This window comes from Oncorhynchus mykiss, chromosome 13 (genome assembly GCF_013265735.2).
Source record: "Oncorhynchus mykiss isolate Arlee chromosome 13, USDA_OmykA_1.1, whole genome shotgun sequence".
Taxonomy (NCBI): Eukaryota; Metazoa; Chordata; class Actinopteri; order Salmoniformes; family Salmonidae; genus Oncorhynchus; species Oncorhynchus mykiss.
In genome coordinates this window covers 68,433,617-68,456,262 of record NC_048577.1, presented here as the reverse complement: position 1 = coordinate 68,456,262, position 22,646 = coordinate 68,433,617, and the positions used below count along the sequence as shown (strand labels likewise).

General features: G+C 45.9%; 1 protein-coding gene and 1 pseudogene across 1 annotated transcript in view; both read right to left on the bottom strand.

Annotated features, from left to right (window-relative positions):
• The window catches only part of LOC110487469 (NLR family CARD domain-containing protein 3-like), a 135,778-nt gene that overhangs the window by 37,565 nt on the left and 75,567 nt on the right, over window positions 1-22,646 (bottom strand). The window lies entirely within an intron of this gene.
• Window positions 2,137-15,317, bottom strand: LOC118938490 (annotated as a pseudogene).

Here is a 22,646-nt window from a genome sequence, read left to right as displayed (position 1 = left end):
AAATACACACACTGGACACTCACACACACAGACAAAAACACACACACTGGACACACACACACACACTGGATACTCACACACACACAAACACACACACTGGACACTAACAAAGGTCAAATTGAGTTACAGAGGTGACAGTATATAATGTCACCTTTTATTTGAGTGTCGTTTCATACATATCTGTTTCACCCTTTGGAAATGAAAGCCCTTTATGTATTTAGTCCCCCCAGTTGAAGAAGTCATAAGTATTCTGACCAATCTAATTATAGTGCATTAAAATAGTCAAAAGATTAGTATATTGTCCCATGTTCCTTGCACACAATGAATACATCAAGCTTGATTTGGTTGTGTTTTTGTTTTGCACAATAGTAATTGTTACTATTATTAAATTAATCCTGATGATGCCATGATTAAGAAAGATCATGAATGACTCATGAATAACAATTAGTGAGACAGTTACAGTGAACAACGAAACATGCCAAACTCTCACCATTAACCTCAAATTAAAGGTGACATTCTTTACAGTCGCCTAATATGAAACATTCTATCTCAAATCCTAAAATGCTGGAGCATAGCGACAAATTTAAAACTGTAAACTTCACTGTCCAAACACGTACGGTGAGGACTATGTGCCTGGTAAACAAATGTGGATCTGGTGAACAGTTATCACTTGTTGAGAAACGACAAGAATACTGACCTCAGAGTCTCCAGTTTACAGTGGGGATTCCCCAGTCCAGCAGAGAGCAGCTTCACTCCTGAATCCTTCAGGTCATTGTTACTCAGATCCAGCTCTCTCAGGTGTGAGGGGTTTGACTTCAGAGCTGAGACCAGAGAAGCACATCCTTCCTCTGTGATTCCACAGCCTGACAACCTGACAAAGAGATCATCATGATTTCACGAACACACTATTAATGTAACACCAGTAGTGTAGAAGGACAATGGCAGATGCATTTGGTTTATTCTCTCAATCAACATATAGATTAATATTCTGTCTCTTATAATTGTATGGTCATATTGTTATACTAATGTGAACAGCAATACACTCATTCAATGTGTTTTTCTCTAAAGCAAATATTTCTTCCTGATGATTAGTTCTTAAAAGTAATTTGATGTACTCACAGAGCAGCTCTGGAGACTTTGACCACTGGCAGCAGCCTCAGAAGACCTTCCTCTGATCTGGAGTATTTCTTGAGGTCAAACACATCCAGCTCCTTTTCTGAAGTCAGCAACACAAAGACCAGAGCTGACCACTGTGCAGGTAAGAGTTCATCACTGGAGACATTTCCTGATCTCAGGTATCTTTGGATCCCCTCCACTAGAGAATGGTCATTCAGTTCATTCAGACAGTGGAACAGATTGATGCACCTCTCTGTAGATGGACTATCCCTGATCTTCTCCTTGATGTACTTGACTGTTTCTTCATGGCTCTGTGAGCTGCTTCTTTTCGTTGTAAGTAGACCTCGTAAGTGCTTCTGATTGGACTCCAGTGAGAGGCCCAGAAGGAAACGGAGGAAAAGGTCCAGGTTTCCTGTCTCACTTTGTAAGGCTTCATCCACAGCACTCTTGTAGACAGTAGCTTTACGCTTGTGTCTGATCAACAAAGAAAAGTTCCTAGAAGTTGACTGAGGATTCGCCATTAAATCTTCATTGTTGTTGCTGAATGAGATGAACACATATACAGCAGCCAGAAACTCCTGAATGCTCAGATGCACGAAGCAGTACACCTTGTCCTGGTACAGCCCACATTCCTCTTTAAAGAGCTGTGTGCACAATCCTGAGTACACTGAGGCTTCATTGACATCAATGCCAGCCTCTTTCAGGTCTTCTTCGTAGAAAATCAGATTGCCATTCACAAGCTGTTGAAAAGCCAGTTTCCCCAGTGACAGAATGCTCTCTTTACTGAGGTGAGGACCTGTCTCTTCTTTCCCAAGATACTTTTCATTCTTCTGTTTGGTATGAAACACCACAAGGTGTGTGTACATCTCAGTCAGAGTCTTGGGCATCTCTTCTCTCTTATGTTTCAGCATGTCTTCAAGGACTGTTGCAGAAATCCAACAAAAGACTGGAATGTGGCACATGATGTGGAGGCTCCTTGATGTCTTTATGTGTGAGATGATTCTGCTGGCCAGGTCCTCATCACTGAATCTCTTCCTGAAGTACTCCTCCTTCTGTGGGTCATTGAACCCTCGTACCTCTGTCACCTGGTCAACACACCCTGAAGGGATCTGATTGGCTGCTGCAGGTCGTGCAGTTATCCAGAGGAGAGCAGAGGGAAGGAGATTTCCCTTGATGAGATTTGTCAGCAGAACATCCACTGAGGTTGACTCTGTGACGTCACAACAGATCTTGTTGTTCTGGAAGTCTAGGGGCAGTCGGCACTCATCCAGACCATCAAAGATGAACAGAACTTTGAACTTGTCGTAGTTGGAGATTCTTGATTCTTTGGTTTCCATTGAGAAATGGAAATTTAGAAGTTCAATCAAAGTGTGTTTTTCCCCTTTCATCAAATTCAGCTCACGAAAAGGCAATGAAAATACAAATTGAACATCCTGATTTGCTTTTCCTTCAGCCCAGTCCAGAATGAACTTCTGCACAGAGACTGTTTTTCCAATGCCAGCGACTCCCTTTGTCAGCACAGTTCTGATACGTTTGTCTTGTCCAGTTAAGGGTTTGAAGATGTCGTTACATTTGATTGCAGTCTCTGGTCTTGCTTGTTTCCTGGTTGTTGTCTCAATCTGTCTCAGCTCATGTTCATTATTGACCTCTCCTGTTCCACCCTCTGTGATGTAGAGCTCTGTGTAGATATTATTGAGAAGTGTTGGGTTTCCTTGTTTAGCGATCCCCTCAAATACACATTGAAACTTCTTCTTTAGATTAGATTTGAGTTCACGTTGGCAAATCACAGCAAGCTCATCTGAATGACGAAATAACACAGAGGATATTAATATTATGTATGTTTTATTGCCTACAGTATTGTAGGACTGTGGTATAAAGTTCTACATTATAATAATATGTTATCTTAACCGCCTGTGTATCTCTCTCTTTCTCTCTCTCTCTCTCTCTCTCTCTCTCTCTCTCTCTCTGTTTGTCTCTCTCTGTCTCTCTCTTCTCTGTCTCACTCTGCCTCTCTTCTCTGTCTCTGTCTGTCTCTCTCTCAATGTCTCTGTCTGTCTCTCTCTTCTCTGTCTCGGTCGCTCTCTTCTCTGTCTCGGTCGCTCTCTTCTCTGTCTCGGTCTCTCTCTTCTCTGTCTCGGTCTCGGTCTCTCTCTTCTCTGTCTCGGTCTCTGTCTCTGTCTCTCTCTTCTCTGTCTCGGTCTCTGTCTCTCTCTTCTCTGTCTCTCTCTTCTCTGTCTCTGTCTCTCTCTTCTCTGTCTCGGTCTCGCTCTTCTCTGTCTCTCTCTTCTCTGTCTCGGTCTCTCTCTTCTCTGTCTCGGTCTCTCTCTTCTCTGTCTCTCTCTTCTCTGTCAATTCAATTCAATTCAAGGGCTTTATTGGCATGGGAAACATGTGTTAACATTGCCAAAGCAAGTGAGGTAGACAACATACAAAGTGAATATATAAAGTGAAAAACAACAAAAATTAACAGTAAACATTACACACACAGAGGTTTCAAAACAGTAAAGACATTACAAATGTCATATTATATATATATATATAGTGTTTTAACAATGTACAAATGGTTAAAGGACACAAGATAAAATAAATAAGCATAAATATGGGTTGTATTTACAATGGTGTGTGTTCTTCACTGGTTGCCCTTTTCTCGTGGCAACAGGTCACAAATCTTGCTGCTGTGATGGCACACTGTGGAATTTCACCCAGTAGATATGGGAGTTTTTCAAATTTGGATTTGTTTTCGAATTCTTTGTGGATCTGTGTAATCTGAGGGAAATATGTCTCTCTAATATGGTCATACATTGGGCAGGAGGTTAGGAAGTGCAGCTTAGTTTCCACCTCATTTTGTGGGCAGTGAGCACATAGCCTGTCTTCTCTTGAGAGCCATGTCTGCCTACGGCGGCCTTTCTCAATAGCAAGGCTATGCTCACTGAGTCTGTACATAGTCAAAGCTTTCCTTAATTTTGGGTGAGTCACAGTGGTCAGGTATTCTGCCGCTGTGTACTCTCTGTTTAGGGCCAAATAGCATTCTAGTTTGCTCTGTTTTTTTGTTAATTCTTTCCAATGTGTCAAGTAATTATCTTTTTGTTTTCTCATGATTTGGTTGGGTCTAATTGTGCTGTTGTCCTGGGGCTCTGTAGGGTGTGTTTGTGTTTGTGAACAGAGCCCCAGGACCAGCTTGCTTAGGGGACTCTTCTCCAGGTTCATCTCTCTGTAGGTGATGGCTTTGTTATGGAAGGTTTGTGAATCACTTCCTTTTAGGTGGTTGTAGAATTTAACGGCTCTTTTCTGGATTTTGATAATTAGTGGGTATCGGCCTAATTCTGCTCTGCATGCATTATTTGGTGTTCTACGTTGTACACGGAGGATATTTTTGCAGAATTCTGCGTGCAGAGTCTCAATTTGGTGTTTGTCCCATTTTGTGAAGTCTTGGTTGGTGAGCGGACCCCAGACCTCACAACCATAAAGGGCAATGGGCTCTATGACTGATTCAAGTATTTTTAGCCAAATCCTAATTAGTATGTTGAAATTTATGTTTCTTTTGATGGCATAGAATGCCCTTCTTGCCTTGTCTCTCAGGTCGTTCACAGCTTTGTGGAAGTTACCTGTGGCGCTGATGTTTAGGCCAAGGTATGTATAGTTTTTTGTGTGCTCTAGGGCAACAGTGTCTAGATGGAATTTGTATTTGTGGTCCTGGTGACTGGACCTTTTTTGGAACACCATTATTTTGGTCTTACTGAGATTTACTGTCAGGGCCCAGGTCTGACAGAATCTGTGCACAAGATCTAGGTGCTGCTGTAGGCCCTCCTTGGTTGGTGACAGAAGCACCAGATCATCGGCAAACAGCAGACATTTGACTTCGGATTCTAGCAGGGGGAGGCCGGGTGCTGCAGACTTTTCTAGTGCCCGCGCCAATTCGTTGATATATATGTTGAAGAGGGTGGGGCTTAAGCTGCATCCCTGTCTAACCCCACGACCCTGTGTGAAGAAATGTGTGTGTTTTTTGCCAATTTTAACCGCACACTTGTTGTTTGGGTACATGGATTTTATAATGTCGTATGTTTTACCCCCAACACCACTTTCCATCAGTTTGTATAGCAGACCCTCATGCCAGATTGAGTCGAAGGCTTTTTTGAAATCAACAAAGCATGAGAAGACTTTGCCTTTGTTTTGGTTTGTTTGGTTGTCAATTAGGGTGTGCAGGGTGAATACATGGTCTGTTGTACGGTAATTTGGTAAAAAGCCAATTTGACATTTGCTCAGTACATTGTTTTCATTGAGGAAATGTACGAGTCTGCTGTTAATAATAATGCAGAGGATTTTCCCAAGGTTACTGTTGACACATATTCCACGGTAGTTATTGGGGTCAAATTTGTCTCCACTTTTGTGGATTGGGGTGATCAGTCCTTGGTTCCAAATATTGGGGAAGATGCCAGGGCTAAGTATGATGTTAAAGAGTTTTAGTATAGCCAATTGGAATTTGTTGTCTGTATATTTGATCATTTCATTGAGGATACCATCAACACCACAGGCCTTTTTGGGTTGGAGGGTTTTTATTTTGTCCTGTAACTCATTCAATGTAATTGGAGAATCCAGTGGGTTCTGGTAGTCTTTAATAGATGATTCTAAGATCTGTATTTGATCATGTATATGTTTTTGCTCTTTATTCTTTGTTATAGAGCCAAAAAGATTGGAGAAGTGGTTTACCCATACATCTCCATTTTGGATAGATAATTCTTCTTGTTGTTGTTTGTTTAGTGTTTTCCAATTTTCCCAGAAGTGGTTAGAGTCTATGGATTCTTCAATTGCATTGAGCTGATTTCTGACATGCTGTTCCTTCTTTTTCCGTAGTGTATTTCTGTATTGTTTTAGTGATTCACCATAGTGAAGGCGTAGACTCAGGTTTTCCGGGTCTCTATGTTTTTGGTTGGACAGGTTTCTCAATTTCTTTCTTAGATTTTTACATTCTTCATCAAACCATTTGTCATTATTGTTAATTTTCTTCGGTTTTCTATTTGAGATTTTTAGATTTGATAGGGAAGCTGAGAGGTCAAATATACTGTTAAGATTTTCTACTGCCAAGTTTACACCTTCACTATTACAGTGGAACGTTTTACCCAGGAAATTGTCTAAAAGGGATTGAATTTGTTGTTGCCTAATTGTTTTTTGGTAGGTTTCCAAACTGCATTCCTTCCATCTATAGCATTTCTTAATGTTACTCAGTTCCTTTGGCTTTGATGCCTCATGATTGATTATTGCTCTGTTTAAGTAGACTGTGATTTTGCTGTGGTCTGATAGGGGTGTCAGTGGGCTGACTGTGAACGCTCTGAGAGACTCTGGGTTGAGGTCAGTGATAAAGTAGTCTACAGTACTACTGCCAAGAGATGAGCTATAGGTGTACCTACCATAGGAGTCCCCTCGAAGCCTACCGTTGACTATGTACATACCCAGCGTGCGACAGAGCTGCAGGAGTTGTGACCCGTTTTTGTTGGTTATGTTGTCATAGTTGTGCCTAGGGGGGCATATGTGGGAGGGAATGCTGTCACCTCCAGGCAGGTGTTTGTCCCCCTGTGTGCTGAGGGTGTCAGGTTCTTGTCCGGTTCTGGCATTTAGGTCGCCACAGACTAGTACATGTCCCTGGGCCTGGAAATGATTGATTTCCCCCTCCAGGATGGAGAAGCTGTCTTCATTAAAATATGGGGATTCTAGTGGGGGGATATAGGTAGCACACAGGAGGACATTTTTCTCTGTTAGGATAATTTCCTTTTGAATTTCTAGCCAAATGTAAAATGTTCCTGTTTTGATTAATTTAATGGAGTGAGTTAGGTCTGCTCTATACCAAATTAGCATACCCCCTGAGTCCCTTCCCTGTTTCACACCTGGTAGTTTGGTGGATGGGACTACCATCTCTCTGTAACCTAGAGGGCAACCAGTGGGTCCGTCTCCTCTATACCAGGTTTCTTGCAGGATGACAATGTCTGTATTACCGATTTCTTTGGTGAAGTCCGGGTTTCTGCTCTTTAGGCCAAAGGCAGATGACCTCAGGCCTTGGATATTCCAGGTTAATATAGGGAAGGCTTTTTGTTCCATAGAGTGTCCAATGTTGTTGGTCGTGGTTTGGCCTCAGGCCAGTAAGTGTGAGCAGAGCCTGCTGAGCATCTGGTACATGCCATTGGCTTGGGCGAGTGTGAGAGTGGGGGTTGGGACTGTTTGCCCGCTCACTACCTGGGCGTATGTGTGGCTTCCATGTTGAGGCCCTCTTTGCGGGGGTGGGGTGCATGGGGTGGGCAGGAGTGGCATAGGTCTGATCTGAGGGAGCCTAAATGGGGTGTGGGCATGGTTGACGTGGGGGGGTGTTGATTGGTTGGGGTGGGGGTGTGGATGTGTCTGGGTGTACTGTGGTCTGGATGTAATTCCTCTTGGCGTGGGTCCTCTATGTGTAGGTCCAGGCGGGGGTCCTGCAGATCTGGGAGGGTGTCTCGCTGGTCTGGATGGGGTTTCTATTGATCTGTTGCTCCTGTGTGAAGTGTTGGGGATACGTTTGAGAGCGATGTCCTTTAGAGTTCGGGCAAAGGTGGGCACTGCTGCCTTGTAGAGGTGGACCTGGTCATAGAGGCTGTTCAAGTCCAGGGTGGAGTGGTGGGCCAGGAAAACGTTTGGTTTTGAGGCACAGTCACGGGAAATACTTGCATTTACCCGCTGTATTGTGGCAGGGTGGAAGTCTTTTCGTGGTAGCAGGGTGGAGATAACCACTTGTGCGTTGGGGAAAGTAGAAGTAGCCTTTTCAATCACTCCCTTCAGTGCTGTGGCCACTATTTCCTGCTGTGCTCTCAGGTCGTTTGTGCCTGTGTGTATTATTATGTGGCTGGGTGAGCCTAGTTTGGCCTCAGACAGAAGGTCTAGGGCGCGCTGGGTGTTTGGACACCAGAGTTTAGACACACTGTGTTTGGGAAAAAGTTTTTTTTCTTCTATATATTTCCCATTTGAGTCCATAAGTAGTACAATCTGTGTCTTGTGTTTGTCCTCAGTGGGTGTGGGGTGGTTGTCAAAAGGGCTATCAGGGTGGCTGACAGGGGGGGTGCTCAGAGGGGGTGAGAGCCTCTGGGCTTGGGGTTCTTCATTTGTCTGTTCTGCTGTGATGTCGACTCTATGGTCAGGGTCTGGTGTGGACTGTTCTGCTGTGGTGTCGACTCTATGGTCAGGGTCTGGTGTGGACTGTTCTGCTGTGGTGTCGAGACTTTTGTTGGGTGCTGAGGTGGGCTGTTCTGCTGGCTTCTCTGTGGGGGTGGCCACCTCTCTAGTGGGTTGTTCTCTGTCACACGCCGTCCCCCTCAACTTCTCCTCCATCCCCCTCTCCTCCATCCCCCTCAACCTCTCCTCCACCAGCAGTCTGATACTCTCCTCTAGTGCTCTGTTCTGCTCCTCTTTCTCCTGTTGTATTTGTCTCACCACTGTCCAAAGTGCAGATATGTCTCTGTCCACCTCCAGCTCTCCGGGTCTGGTTAAGGGGCTGTTGTTGTGCTGGACTGTTGTCTGGGTCTGTGCTGACTGAAGTGTAATCACCTGCTGTTCCAGCTCCACCTGCCTTACCTCCAGCTGGGTGAATTTGTCCTTCATTTCAATGAGGGAGTGGTAATCTGTGCTGGGAGGTTGACTCGCCGCTGGGGGTTGCTCATCTGTGGGGTTACATAATGAAGAGGTCTGGTCTGACCCGCTCGGTGTGGGGGTATCTTTATCAAGGGAGAGCTTCTCCTGCTGGGCTAATTCTTTGATTAGGTGAAAGTCCAGCTGAAACTCTTTGTGGTTATTCTGTACCATTACTGTTCCGGATTAATAGATATTTATATTACTTAACTCAGAGTCCTCGTTATCAAGTATTCTGAGTTTCCACCCCTCGTTAACCCCCCTCTCTTAACAAAGGGGTAGTGTGCTAATATGGCACTGTGCCATGCCAGGGGATGGTCTGTGTGGAAGATAAGGTTGCTGATGTTCCCATTTTTGTAATAGTCAGCAAAAAGTGTTTCTTGATTTTCCATAAGGAGCTTCTTCTTGTGGTCTTTTCTTGCCTTATCATTCTTTACATGCAAAGGGTACTGTATTTTAATTACCTCTGAACAGCGGGAGGGAGCTTCTAAGGCCTCTCCATTTGGTTGGGGTAGACTGTGTGACTCTCCTGCCATTGTTGGGCTAATGGGCTTTGACACCTCTCACTTGACACGTCAGTGCTAGTTGAAGCTGTATCAAGTCAGTTCCTGGTTGGATGGTGTTTTCAGGTTTCTTTTGTTTTCCAGAGAATTTGCTGTATAGGATAATAAGTCCTTGGTTGTTGTGAACTTTCCAGGTGATTCCGTAATTCCGTCCAAAATCAGGTTGTAGGTTTTAAGTTTTGATTTGAAGTAGGGGTTATGTTGAAGAGGGTAGAATCCAGTATGTGTTCCTGACAAAAAATCCAAGTTTATCTAACTCCTAATCTATCTTTTTTAAAGAAAATGCTGAAAAATGCAGGAGCTCTGATCCTAACCTCTGCTCTGCCCAATCTCTTTTTTTTCTCTGTCTCGGTCTCGCTCTTCTCTGTCTCTCTCTTCTCTGTCTCTCTCTTCTCTGTCTCGGTCTCTCTCTTCTCTGTCTCTCTCTTCTCTGTCTCTGTCTGTCTCTCTCTTCTCTGTCTCTCTCTTCTCTGTCTCTGTCTGTCTCTCTCTTCTCTGTCTCTCTCTTCTCTGTCTCGGTCTCTCTCTTCTCTGTCTCGGTCTCTCTCTTCTCTGTCTCTCTCTTCTCTGTCTCGGTCTCTCTCTTCTCTGTCTCGGTCTCTCTCTTCTCTGTCTCGGTCTCTCTCTTCTCTGTCTCTCTCTTCTCTGTCTCGGTCTCTCTCTTCTCTGTCTCTCTCTTCTCTGTCTCTGTCTCTCTCTTCTCTGTCTATGTCTCTCTCTTCTCTGTCTATGTCTCTCTCTTCTCTGTCTCTGTCTGTCTCTCTCTGTCTGTCTCTCTCTCTCTCTGTCTCTCTCTGTCTGTCTCTCTCTCTCTCTCTCTGTCTCTCTCTGTCTGTCTCTGTCTCTCTCTGTCTCTCTCTGTCTCTCTCTGTCTGTCTGTCTGTCTCTCTCTTCTCTGTCTCTCTCTTCTCTGTCTCTGTCTGTCTCTTCCCTGTCTCTGTCTGTCTGTCTCTCTCTTCTCTGTCTCTGTCTCTCTCTTCTCTGTCTCTGTCGGTCTCTCTCCTATCTCTCTCTCTCTCTTTCTTTCTCCTCTGTCTCTCTCTCTCTTCATGTGTCTCTATCTCTGTCTAAATTAATCAACACAACACATCCCTGCTGCTACATGAGGTCACTAGGTGTTGTGTTAAGACTTCTACAAAATCATTGTGTTACACGGCTACTTTAGCTGTACTTTAGTTACAGTTTTAATGTTTGTTGTAAAACAGCATTCAACATGAGGCAGACAGCTCTTACTTTTCTCCAGTGTGTCAGCAAGCTCCTTCTGGTTCATTTTCCTCAGGACGTGCAGTGTGATCTTCAGAGCCCCCTCTCTGGCACTGCTCTCCTGCTTCTCATCTTCAGCGTCCACCACTTCCTGCTTCTGACTCTCAAAGCCTTGTGGGAGTTCTGGACTCAGAATCCTCTTGTACCTCTTCAGCTCGTTCTTCACAAATGTGATAATATTTTCTTCAAGCAACTGAAATAGGTTAAGTAAATAAGTTAAGCAAGAGAATAAATGCTTTCTCATTAACACATTAATGAATGATTGACAGATCAACTTTACTTGAGGTAAACAAAAACAAATGTACATAACAGGACCACATACACTGAATATGGAGGCCAGGTCTGTTTGATGACTCTGGGAAGACTGACCCCTGAGAATCTTTGACTCTGATCTCTCCTGTTGGTTTCTGTGGACAAAACATGAGGACACAGACACAGACACAGACACAGACACACACACAGGTAACGTTTTGTTTGTTTAGGACTGTGAAAATTGAAAAAAGGATTATCCTGTGGATTATGAAAACAACAAAAATAAATGGGAAAATGGGAGGAGAAATGGGAGAGGAGAAATGACTAGAGACAGTGTTGTTTAACTCACAGACCATGACCCATGAGTTCTTCTTACCTTTGTTCAGGTGAAAAGTCTACTTCTCTGAAGTTTCTAGGTGGATCCATAGACCGGTCACTCTTCATGGACAGACAGCTGGTTACAGGGGAGGTTGGTCTCTCCTGCTTGATTGGGCTTCAACACAACAGAGACAAACATTACATCTCTCGTCTACTCTGAGCTCAGATAGGGAAACATGAGAAAAGTTTAATTTCAAAATGCTATATCCACTTTCAGAAATGTTGGTAAATTAGCTTTTATTGTTTGTTTTTTAACGATCAAAATATAGCATGGTTCAATGACAGACATGTGTTTGTTTAAATTCTATCATCTGATGGTTTCATTTCAGAGACAAATAATCCTGTTTTTTTTAATGCAAAATACTATGTATCTGCCTCACTCTCAGAGAAATCAGTAGTACTGCTAGGTTTAACACAGTAATAATATATATCCGCCTCACTCTCAGAGAAAGCAGTAGTACTGCTAGGTTTTACACAGTAATAATATATATCTGCCTCACTCTCAGAGAAATCAGTAGTACTGCTAGGTTTAACACAGTAATAATATATATCTGCCTCACTCTCAGAGAAATCAGTAGTACTGCTAGGTTTAACACAGTAATAATATATATCTGCCTCACTCTCAGAGAAATCAGTAGTACTGCTAGGTTTCACACAGTAATAATATATATCTGCCTCAGTCTCAGAGAAATCAGTAGTACTGCTAGGTTTAACACAGTAATAATATATATCTGCCTCACTCTCAGAGAAATCAGTAGTACTGCTAGGTTTAACACAGTAATAATATATATCTGCCTCACTCTCAGAACTACATTTTTCATAAAGAACTGTATAAATGATACACTTGTGAAATATATATATATATATATATATATATATATATATATATATATATATATATATATATTTTCAAGAAATTATTATGAGATCTGTTTGTAAACATTTACATTTCACACTTTAGTCATTCAGCAGATGTTCTTATCCAGGGCCTAGTTTCCCAATATCATCTTCTGGCTAAGTTCATTGTTAGAACCTTCGTAGGACCATCATTAAATCTCAGAGCTTGAAAGAGAGCGGACCCTCCTCTACTTATTTTACTGGTTTGTAACTCTCTGACTCCGCCCCCAGTTAGAGGAGAATAAAGCAGTTAACACACACAGGGAGAGTTGAGGATGGTTTATGGTTCCCCCCTAGACTCTCAGGCTCCAGTCATGGGGGATGGATAGGGGAGTGTGCAGTTTGGGGTTGTGAGGTGCTGATAACAATCACCCGCAGGGCATTTGTAACAGAGCTGTTTCCCAAAACCATCGTTATTAATTAAACCCTCATAATCTAACGCCTGCCTCAGACCACTCGTAGAACAGCTAAGTTAGATGCTTTTTTGCCCTTTCGCGTCACTTTACACACAGAAGATCTCCGTTAAACATTGGGGCGGCAGGGTAGCCTTGTAATTAGAGCGGTGGACTAGTAACCGAAAGTTCAAATCCCCGAGCTGACAAGGTACAAATCTGTCGTTCTGCCCCTGAACAAGGCAGTTAACCCACTGTTCCTAGGCCATCGTTGAAAATAAGAATTTGTTCTTAACTGACTTGCTGAGTTAAATATAAAAATTTAAAATAGAATCACATGGTTTATCCACCTGTCTGATATCTTCAGAACAAAGCTGCCAATGTCTTTGCAATTGATACAAACATAAAATATGCTTAAAATACAAACTGAGAACACTGCATTAAACAGTAGCTTAGCTATAAGCCTATTTCAAACATATTGAAAAAACATTTCATGTTCAATCAATTGAGTTCTGTTTTGCTACTTGTCTGAATATGGACAAGTTCATGTAGGGCATGGGGAGAAACTCTCTTCAGCTGGTGTGACAGAATTCAGGTTGGGCATCAGGGTGAGGGCTACTGTGGTCATTGTCTCCATCCATTGGTCGAATACAGTAATGGAACCTGAACAATAGTTAGGGTTCATATTTCAACTGCAGTAGATATAATTGATTTAAAACCATTACTATAGAATAAACAACAGGTCTAACACAACTGGTTTGGACAATAGTGATGTAGTGAGCTTTTTCCATCAATGAACAAGAAGCACAAATGCCTCCAATGGCCAAACTATGACCCTTGACAAAAACATACTATAACCCTTCTGTAGGTTAGTAATGGTTTCTTTGCAGCAATTTGACCATGAAAGCCTGATTCACGTAGTCTCCTCTGAACAGTTGATGTTGAGATGCGTCTGTTACTTGAACTCTATGAAGCATTTATTTGGGCTACAATCTGAGGCTGGTAACTCTAATGAACTTATCCTCTGCAGCAGAGGTAACTCTGGGTCTTGCTTTCCTGTGGCGGTCCTCATGAGAGCCAGTTTCATCATAGCGCTTGACGGTTGTTGCGACTGCACTTGAAGAAATGTTCAATAGCCTAGTTAATCATTAGATTACTTTTAACACAGTATCTATGTTTTTCTCAGTCTGGCAGATACCCAGAACTACCATTCCTCCATGCAGATCTCTAGAGCAGGGATGTTTTGGGGCTGTTGCTAGGCAACACGGACTTTCAACTCCCTCCAAAAGATTTTCTATGGGGTTGAGATCTGGAAACTGGCTAGGCCACTCCAGGACCTTGAAATGCTTCTTACGAAGCCACTCCTTCGTTGCCCGGGCGGTGTGTTTGGGATCATTGTCATGCTGAAAGACCCAGCCACGTTTCATCTTCAATGCCCTTGCTGATGGAAGGAGGTTTTCACTCAAAATCTCACGATACATGGCCCCATTCATTCTTTCCTTTACACGGATCAGTCGTCCTGGTCCCTTTGCAGAAAAACAGCCCCAAAGCATGATGTTTCCACCCCCATGCTTCACAGTAGGTATGGTGTTCTTTGGATGCAACTCAGCATTCTTTGTCCTCCAAACACGACGAGTTGAGTTTTAACCAAAAAAGTTATATTTTGGTTTCATCTGACCATATGACATTCTCCCAATCTTCTTCTGGATCATCCAAATGCTCTCTAGCAAACTTCAGACGGGCCTGGACATGTACTGGCTTAAGCAGGGGGACACGTCTGGCACTGCAGGATTTGAGTCCCTGGCGGCGTAGTGTGTTGCTGGTGCTAGGCTTTGTTACTTTGGTCCCAGCTCTCTGCAGGTCATTCACTAGGTCCCCCCGTGTGGTTCTGGGATTTTTGCTCAGCATTCTTGTGATCATTTTGAACCCACAGGGTGAGATCTTGCGTGGAGCCCAAGATCGAGGGAAATTATCAGTGGTCTTGTATGTCTTCCATTTCCTAATAATTGCTCCCACAGTTGATTTCTTCAAACCAAGCTGCTTACCTATTGCAGATTACGTCTTCCCAGCCTGGTGCAGGTCTACAATTTTGTTTCTGGTGTCCTTTGACAGCTCTTTGGTCTTGGCCATAGTGGAGTTTGGAGTGTGACTGTTTGAGGTTGTGGACAGGTGTCTTTTATACTGATAACAAGTTCAAACAGGTGCCATTAATACAGGTAACGAGTGGAGGACAGAGGAGCCTCTTAAAGAAGAAGTTACAGGTCTGTGAGAGCCAGAATTCTTGCTTGTTTGTAGGTGACCAAATACTTATTTTCCACCATAATTTGCAAATAAATTCATTAAAAATGTGATTTTTTTTCTAATTTTGTCTGTCATAGTTGAAGTGTACCTATGATGAAAATTACAGGCCTCTCATCTTTTTAAGTGGGAGAACTTGCACAATTGGTGGCTGACTAAATACTTTTTTGCCCCACTGTAGATATGTGTGTGTGTATGCTGGCAAAGGTGTGTGTGTGTGTGTGTGTGTGTGTGCTGGTGAGACAACCACATATAACACTCAAATGTACAGGATGCAAACATTTAATTCCAGCTATATAGTGTTTTGCAAAACAAAAATTCATCCACAAAGCTATGATTTAAATTCTTAGAACATTAATATTTTACAGACACATGCAGGTTCTCATGAGAAATTATTTCTGACGAGAAATGACAAATGTGAAATATGTTTTATAAATTAACTCTTTATAAGTTCTTAAACAACACTGTCATCTCACCTCTTAGCCTTTATGACATGTCCCCCAGAGAGACTCATTTTAGAGGCAGGAACCCCCTCCACTCTCTTCCCAGAGAGATTCATTATAGAGCTCTGACCCCTAAACAGAGATCCAACATGTTGGTTGTGGTTAACACAGTGACAAATAATAATTTAAGTTAAATTATTCTCTTTTATTAGTTATCTCTTAGAAATAAAACATTTACTGACAGACACATCCAAACAGTCAGGTGATTTAATGTATCACATGAACATGTAGTGGTGACTGATATGTTTCACCTCTTCTCCATGTAGTGGAACTATTGATAATAATATCTCACTTTCTCTGTTAATCATTTCACTCATTCTAGTGTGATGCTTTGTTCAACAGGTATGGTATTATTATACTATTATTATACTATTATTATACTATTATTATACTATTACTATACTATTATTATACTATTACTATACTATTACTATTACTATACTATTATTATACTATTACTATACTATTATTATACTATTATTATACTATTATTATACTATTATTATACTATTATTATACTATTATTATACTATTATTATACTATTATTATACTATTATTATACTATTACTATACTATTATTATACTATTATTATACTATTATTATGCTATTATTATACTATTATTATACTATTATTATACTATTATACTATTATTATACTATTATTATACTATTATTATACTATTATTATACTATTATTATACTATTACTATACTATTATTATACTATTATTATACTATTATTATGCTATTATTATACTATTATTATACTATTATTATACTATTATTATACTATTATTATACTATTATTATACTATTATTATACTATTATTATACTATTATTATGCTATTACTATACTATTATTATACTATTATACTATTATTATACTATTATTATACTATTATTATACTATTATTATACTATTATACTATTACTATACTATTATTATACTATTATTATACTATTATTATGCTATTATTATACTATTATTATACTATTATTATACTATTATTATACTATTATTATACTATTATTATACTATTATTATACTATTATTATACTATTATTATGCTATTATTATACTATTATTATACTATTATTATACTATTATTATGCTATTATTATACTATTATTATACTATTATTATACTATTATTATACTATTATTATACTATTATTATACTATTATTATACTATTATTATACTATTATTATACTATTACTATACTATTACTATGCTATTACTATACTATTATTATACTATTATTATACTATTATTATACTATTATTATACTATTATTATACTATTATTATACTATTACTATACTATTACTATACTATTATTATACTATTATTATGCTATTATTATACTATTATTATACTATTATTATACTATTATTATACTATTATTATACTATTACTATACTATTACTATACTATTATTATGCTATTATTATACTATTATTATACTATTATTATACTATTATTATACTATTATTATACTATTATTATGCTATTATTATACTATTATTATACTATTATTATACTATTACTATGCTATTATTATACTATTATTATACTATTATTATACTATTATTATACTATTATTATACTATTATTATACTATTATTATACTATTATTATACTATTACTATACTATTACTACATTTAATTCACAATAATAATATTAAGAAAAGTGTTTTCAGTGGTTTAATACCAAATTACACAGGAAGCAGGAGATCTGGTAATTATGAAAACAACAAATGTTCTGATATTCTGTCAGATGATTTAGAACTATGATACATTAACATTTTTACAAATGGTAAAATAACAACGATATACGAATCCTGTAATACGAGATGTTTTTACATTTGACTTGCCTACGCCCAGTTAGCGCCATTTTGTATGATTGAACTGTCACGTAGCTGTCCCAGGTGAAATGGACTGTTAGATCTGAGTGTTTTACTGTCATTCTCTATACTAAGACAATATCATACACTTAATGTCCCTACACACTTTACAATAATCCCTGGGAAGATTCTTACCTTGTAGGCTGAATTCACAACCAGAACATGTCAAGTCATTGAGATATTATCCGTTGTGCTGAGAGAGCACCTTCCTGATGACAAGTGTCTCTGTATCTATGTTCTAGGTACAGTTGATCTTTGGATGCAATAATATCTGGTCAAAGTCTAGTGACACAACGTCATACTATAGCATAAACATAACAGTAGTTTTGTCATGTTCTGACCTTAGTTCTTTTGTTATGTCTTTCTTTTAGTATGGTCAGGGCGTGAGTTGGGTGGGTTGTCTATGTTCCTTTTTCTATGTAGTATTTATGTGTTTGGCCTGGTACGGTTCTCAATCAGAGGCAGGAGTCGTTAGTTGTCTCTGATTGAGAATCATACTTAGGTAGCCTTTTCCCACTTGTGTTTCATGGGTTATTATATTTCCTGTTTCGTGTTGATCCAGCTTCAACAAATCTTCAACATATCTCTAACTTTAAACTAACTATACAATGTGGTCCATGCACGGTGCTAGGGGGGGCTACAGTACCGTCACAAATCTGCATAGCCCCAGTTAAGCCCCCTCAGCCATTTTAGTATTTTTTTCATTTTAAAATAATAAAATATGTAAAAGTCAATAACCAGCCTTTCTGTTCCCAATCCGATCCCTGGTGTGTGCTCATGCCGTGGGGTGGGAGTCTGGTGTGTGCTCGTGCCGTGGGGTGGGAGTCTGGTGTGTGCTCGTGCCGTGGGGTGGGAGTCTGGTGTGTGCTCGTGCCGTGGGGCGGGAGTCTGGTGTGTGCTCGTGCCGTGGGGGCGGGAGTCTGGTGTGTGCTCGTGCCGTGGGGCGAGAGTCTGGTGTGTGCTCGTGCCGTGGGGCGGGAGTCTGGTGTGTGCTGGTGCCGTGGGGCGGGAGTCTGGTGTGTGCTCGTGCCGTGGGGCGGGAGTCTGGTGTGTGCTCGTGCCGTGGGAGTCTGGTGTGTGCTCGTGCGGTGGGGTGGGAGTCTGGTGTGTGCTCGTGCGGTGGGGTGGGAGTCTGGTGTGTGCTCGTGCCGTGGGGTGGGAGTCTGGTGTGTGCTCGTGCCGTGGGGTGGGAGTCTGGTGTGTGCTCGTGCCATGGGGTGGGAGTCTGGTGTGTGCTCGTGCCGTGGGGCGGGAGTCTGGTGTGTGCTCGTGCCGTCGGGTGGGAGTCTGGTGTGTGCTCGTGCCGTGGGAGTCTGGTGTGTGCTCGTGCCGTGGGACGGGAGTCTGGTGTGTGCTCGTGCCGTGGGGCGGGAGTCTGGTGTGTGCTTGTGCCGTGGGGCGGGAGTCTGGTGTGTGCTCGTGCCGTGGGGCTGGAGTCTGGTGTGAGCTCGTGCCGTGGGGCAGGAGTCTGGTGTGTGCTCGTGCCGTGGGGGCGGGAGTCTGGTGTGTGCTCATGCCGTGGGAGTCTGGTGTGTGCTCGTGCCGTGGGGCGGGAGTCTGGTGTGTGCTCGTGCCGTGGGGCGGGAGTCTGGTGTGTGCTCGTGCCGTGGGGGCGGGAGTCTGGTGTGTGCTCGTGCCATGGGGGGAGAGTCTGGTGTGTGTTCGTGCCGTGGGGCGGGAGTCTGGTGTGTGCTCGTGCCGTGGGGCAGGAGTCTGGTGTGTGCTCGTGCCGTGGGGCGGGAGTCTGGTTTGTGCTCGTGCCGTGGGAGTCTGGTGTGTGCTCGTGCGGTGGGGTGGGAGTCTGGTGTGTGCTCGTGCCGTGGGGCGGGAGTCTGGTGTGTGCTCGTGCCGTGGGAGTCTGGTGTGTGCTCGTGCGGTGGGGTGGGAGTCTGGTGTGTGCTCGTGCGGTGGGGTGGGAGTCTGGTGTGTGCTCGTGCCGTGGGGCGAGAGTCTGGTGTGTGCTCGTGCCGTGGGGCGGGAGTCTGGTGTGTGCTCGTGCCGTGGGGGCGGGAGTCTGTTGTGTGCTCGTGCCGTGGGGCGAGAGTCTGGTGTGTGCTCGTGCCGTGGGAGTCTGGTGTGTGCTCGTGCGGTGGGGTGGGAGTCTGGTGTGTGCTCGTGCCGTGGGGTGGGAGTCTGGTGTGTGCTCGTGCCGTGGGGTGGGAGTCTGGTGTGTGCTCGTGCCATGGGGTGGGAGTCTGGTGTGTGCTCGTGCCGTGGGGCGGGAGTCTGGTGTGTGCTCGTGCCGTCGGGTGGGAGTCTGGTGTGTTCTCGTGCCGTGGGAGTCTGGTGTGTGCTCGTGCCGTGGGACGGGAGTCTGGTGTGTGCTCGTGCCGTGGGGCGGGAGTCTGGTGTGTGCTTGTGCCGTGGGGCGGGAGTCTGGTGTGTGCTCGTTCCGTGGGGCGGGAGTCTGGTGTGTGCTCGTGCCGTCGGGTGGGAGTCTGGTGTGTGCTCGTGCCGTGGGGCGGGAGTCTGGTGTGTGCTGGTGCCGTGGGGCGGGAGTCTGGTGTGTGCTCGTGCCGTGGGGCGGGAGTCTGGTGTGTGCTCGTGCCGTGGGGCGGGAGTCTGGTGTGTGCTCGTGCCGTGGGGCGGGAGTGTGGTGTGTGCTCGTGCCGTGGGGGCGGGAGTCTGGTGTGTGCTCCTGCCGTGGGGCGAGAGTCTGGTGTGTGCTCGTGCCGTGGGGTGGGAGTCTGGTGTGTGCTTGTGCCGTGGGGTGGGAGTCTGGTGTGTGCTCGTGCCGTGGGGCGGGAGTCTGGTGTGTGCTCGTGCCGTGGGAGTCTGGTGTGTGCTCGTGCGGTGGGGTGGGAGTCTGGTGTGTGCTCGTGCGGTGGGGTGGGAGTCTGGTGTGTGCTCGTGCCGTGGGGTGGGAGTCTGGTGTGTGCTCGTGCCGTGGGGTGGGAGTCTGGTGTGTGCTTGTGCCGTGGGGTGGGAGTCTGGTGTGTGCTCGTGCCGTGGGGCGGGAGTCTGGTGTGTGCTCGTGCCGTCGGGTGGGAGTCTGGTGTGTGCTCGTGCCCTGGGAGTCTGGTGTGTGCTCGTGCCGTGGGACGGGAGTCTGGTGTGTGCTCGTGCCGTGGGGCGGGAGTCTGGTGTGTGCTTGTGCCGTGGGGCGGGAGTCTGGTGTGTGCTCGTGCCGTGGGGCTGGAGTCTGCTGTGAGCTCGTGCCGTGGGGCGGGAGTCTGGTGTGTGCTCGTGCCGTGGGGTGGGAGTCTGGTGTGTGCTCGTGCCGTGGGGTGGGAGTCTGGTGTGTGCTCGTGCCGTGGGGCGAGAGTCTGGTGTGTGCTCGTGCCGTGGGGCGGGAGTCTGGTGTGTGCTCGTGCCGTGGGGGCGGGAGTCTGGTGTGTGCTCGTGCCGTGGGGCGAGAGTCTGGTGTGTGCTTGTGCCGTGGGAGTCTGGTGTGTGCTCGTGCGGTGGGGTGGGAGTCTGGTGTGTGCTCGTGCCGTGGGGTGGGAGTCTGGTGTGTGCTCGTGCCGTGGGGTGGGAGTCTGGTGTGTGCTCGTGCCATGGGGTGGGAGTCTGGTGTGTGCTCGTGCCGTGGGGCGGGAGTCTGGTGTGTGCTCGTGCCGTCGGGTGGGAGTCTGGTGTGTGCTCGTGCCGTGGGAGTCTGGTGTGTGCTCGTGCCGTGGGACGGGAGTCTGGTGTGTGCTCGTGCCGTGGGGCGGGAGTCTGGTGTGTGCTTGTGCCGTGGGGCGGGAGTTTGGTGTGTGCTCGTGCCGTGGGGCTGGAGTCTGGTGTGAGCTCGTGCCGTGGGGCGGGAGTCTGGTGTGTGCTCGTGCCGTGGGGCGGGAGTCTGGTGTGTGCTCGTGCCGTGGGGCGGGAGTCTGGTGTGTGCTCGTGCCGTGGGGCGGGAGTCTGGTGTGTGCTCGTGCCGTGGGGGCGGGAGTCTGGTGTGTGCTCGTGCCGTGGGGTGGGAGTCTGGTGTGTGCTTGTGCCGTGGGGTGGGAGTCTGGTGTGTGCTCGTGCCGTGGGGCGGGAGTCTGGTGTGTGCTCGTGCCGTCGGGTGGGAGTCTGGTGTGTGCTCGTGCCCTGGGAGTCTGGTGTGTGCTCGTGCCGTGGGACGGGAGTCTGGTGTGTATTCGTGCCGTGGGGCGGGAGTCTGGTGTGTGCTTGTGCCGTGGGGCGGGAGTCTGGTGTGTGCTCGTGCCGTGGGGCTGGAGTCTGGTGTGAGCTCGTGCCGTGGGGCGGGAGTCTGGTGTGTGCTCGTGCCGTGGGGTGGGAGTCTGGTGTGTGCTCGTGCCGTGGGGTGGGAGTCTGGTGTGTGCTCGTGCCGTGGGGCGAGAGTCTGGTGTGTGCTCGTGCCGTGGGGGCGGGAGTCTGGTGTGTGCTCGTGCCGTGGGGCGAGAGTCTGGTGTGTGCTCGTGCCGTGGGAGTCTGGTGTGTGCTCGTGCGGTGGGGTGGGAGTCTGGTGTGTGCTCGTGCCGTGGGGTGGGAGTCTGGTGTGTGCTCGTGCCGTGGGGTGGGAGTCTGGTGTGTGCTCGTGCCGTGGGGTGGGAGTCTGGTGTGTGCTCGTGCCGTGGGGCGGGAGTCTGGTGTGTGCTCGTGCCGTCGGGTGGGAGTCTGGTGTGTGCTCGTGCCGTGGGAGTCTGGTGTGTGCTCGTGCCGTGGGACGGGAGTCTGGTGTGTGCTCGTGCCGTGGGGCGGGAGTCTGGTGTGTGCTTGTGCCGTGGGGCGGGAGTCTGGTGTGTGCTCGTGCCGTGGGGCTGGAGTCTGGTGTGAGCTCGTGCCGTGGGGCGGGAGTCTGGTGTGTGCTCGTGCCGTGGGGTGGGAGTCTGGTGTGTGCTCGTGCCGTGGGAGTCTGGTGTGTGCTCGTGCCGTGGGGCGGGAGTCTGGTGTGTGCTCGTGCCGTGGGGCGGGAGTCTGGTGTGTGCTCGTGCCGTGGGGGCGGGAGTCTGGTGTGTGCTCCTGCCGTGGGGCGAGAGTCTGGTGTGTGCTCGTGCCGTGGGGCGGGTGTCTGGTGTGTGCTCGTGCCGTGGGGCGGGAGTCTGGTGTGTGCTCGTGCCGTGGGGCGGGAGTCTGGTGTGTGCTCGTGCCGTGGGAGTCTGGTGTGTGCTCGTGCGGTGGGGTGGGAGTCTGGTGTGTGCTCGTGCGGTGGGGTGGGAGTCTGGTGTGTGCTCGTGCCGTGGGGTGGGAGTCTGGTGTGTGCTCGTGCCGTGGGGTGGGAGTCTGGTGTGTGCTTGTGCCGTGGGGTGGGAGTCTGGTGTGTGGTCGTGCCGTGGGGCGGGAGTCTGGTGTGTGCTCGTGCCGTCGGGTGGGAGTCTGGTGTGTGCTCGTGCCCTGGGAGTCTGGTGTGTGCTCGTGCCGTGGGACGGGAGTCTGGTGTGTGCTCGTGCCGTGGGGCGGGAGTCTGGTGTGTGCTTGTGCCGTGGGGCGGGAGTCTGGTGTGTGCTCGTGCCGTGGGGCGGGAGTCTGGTGTGTGCTCGTGCCGTGGGGCGGGAGTCT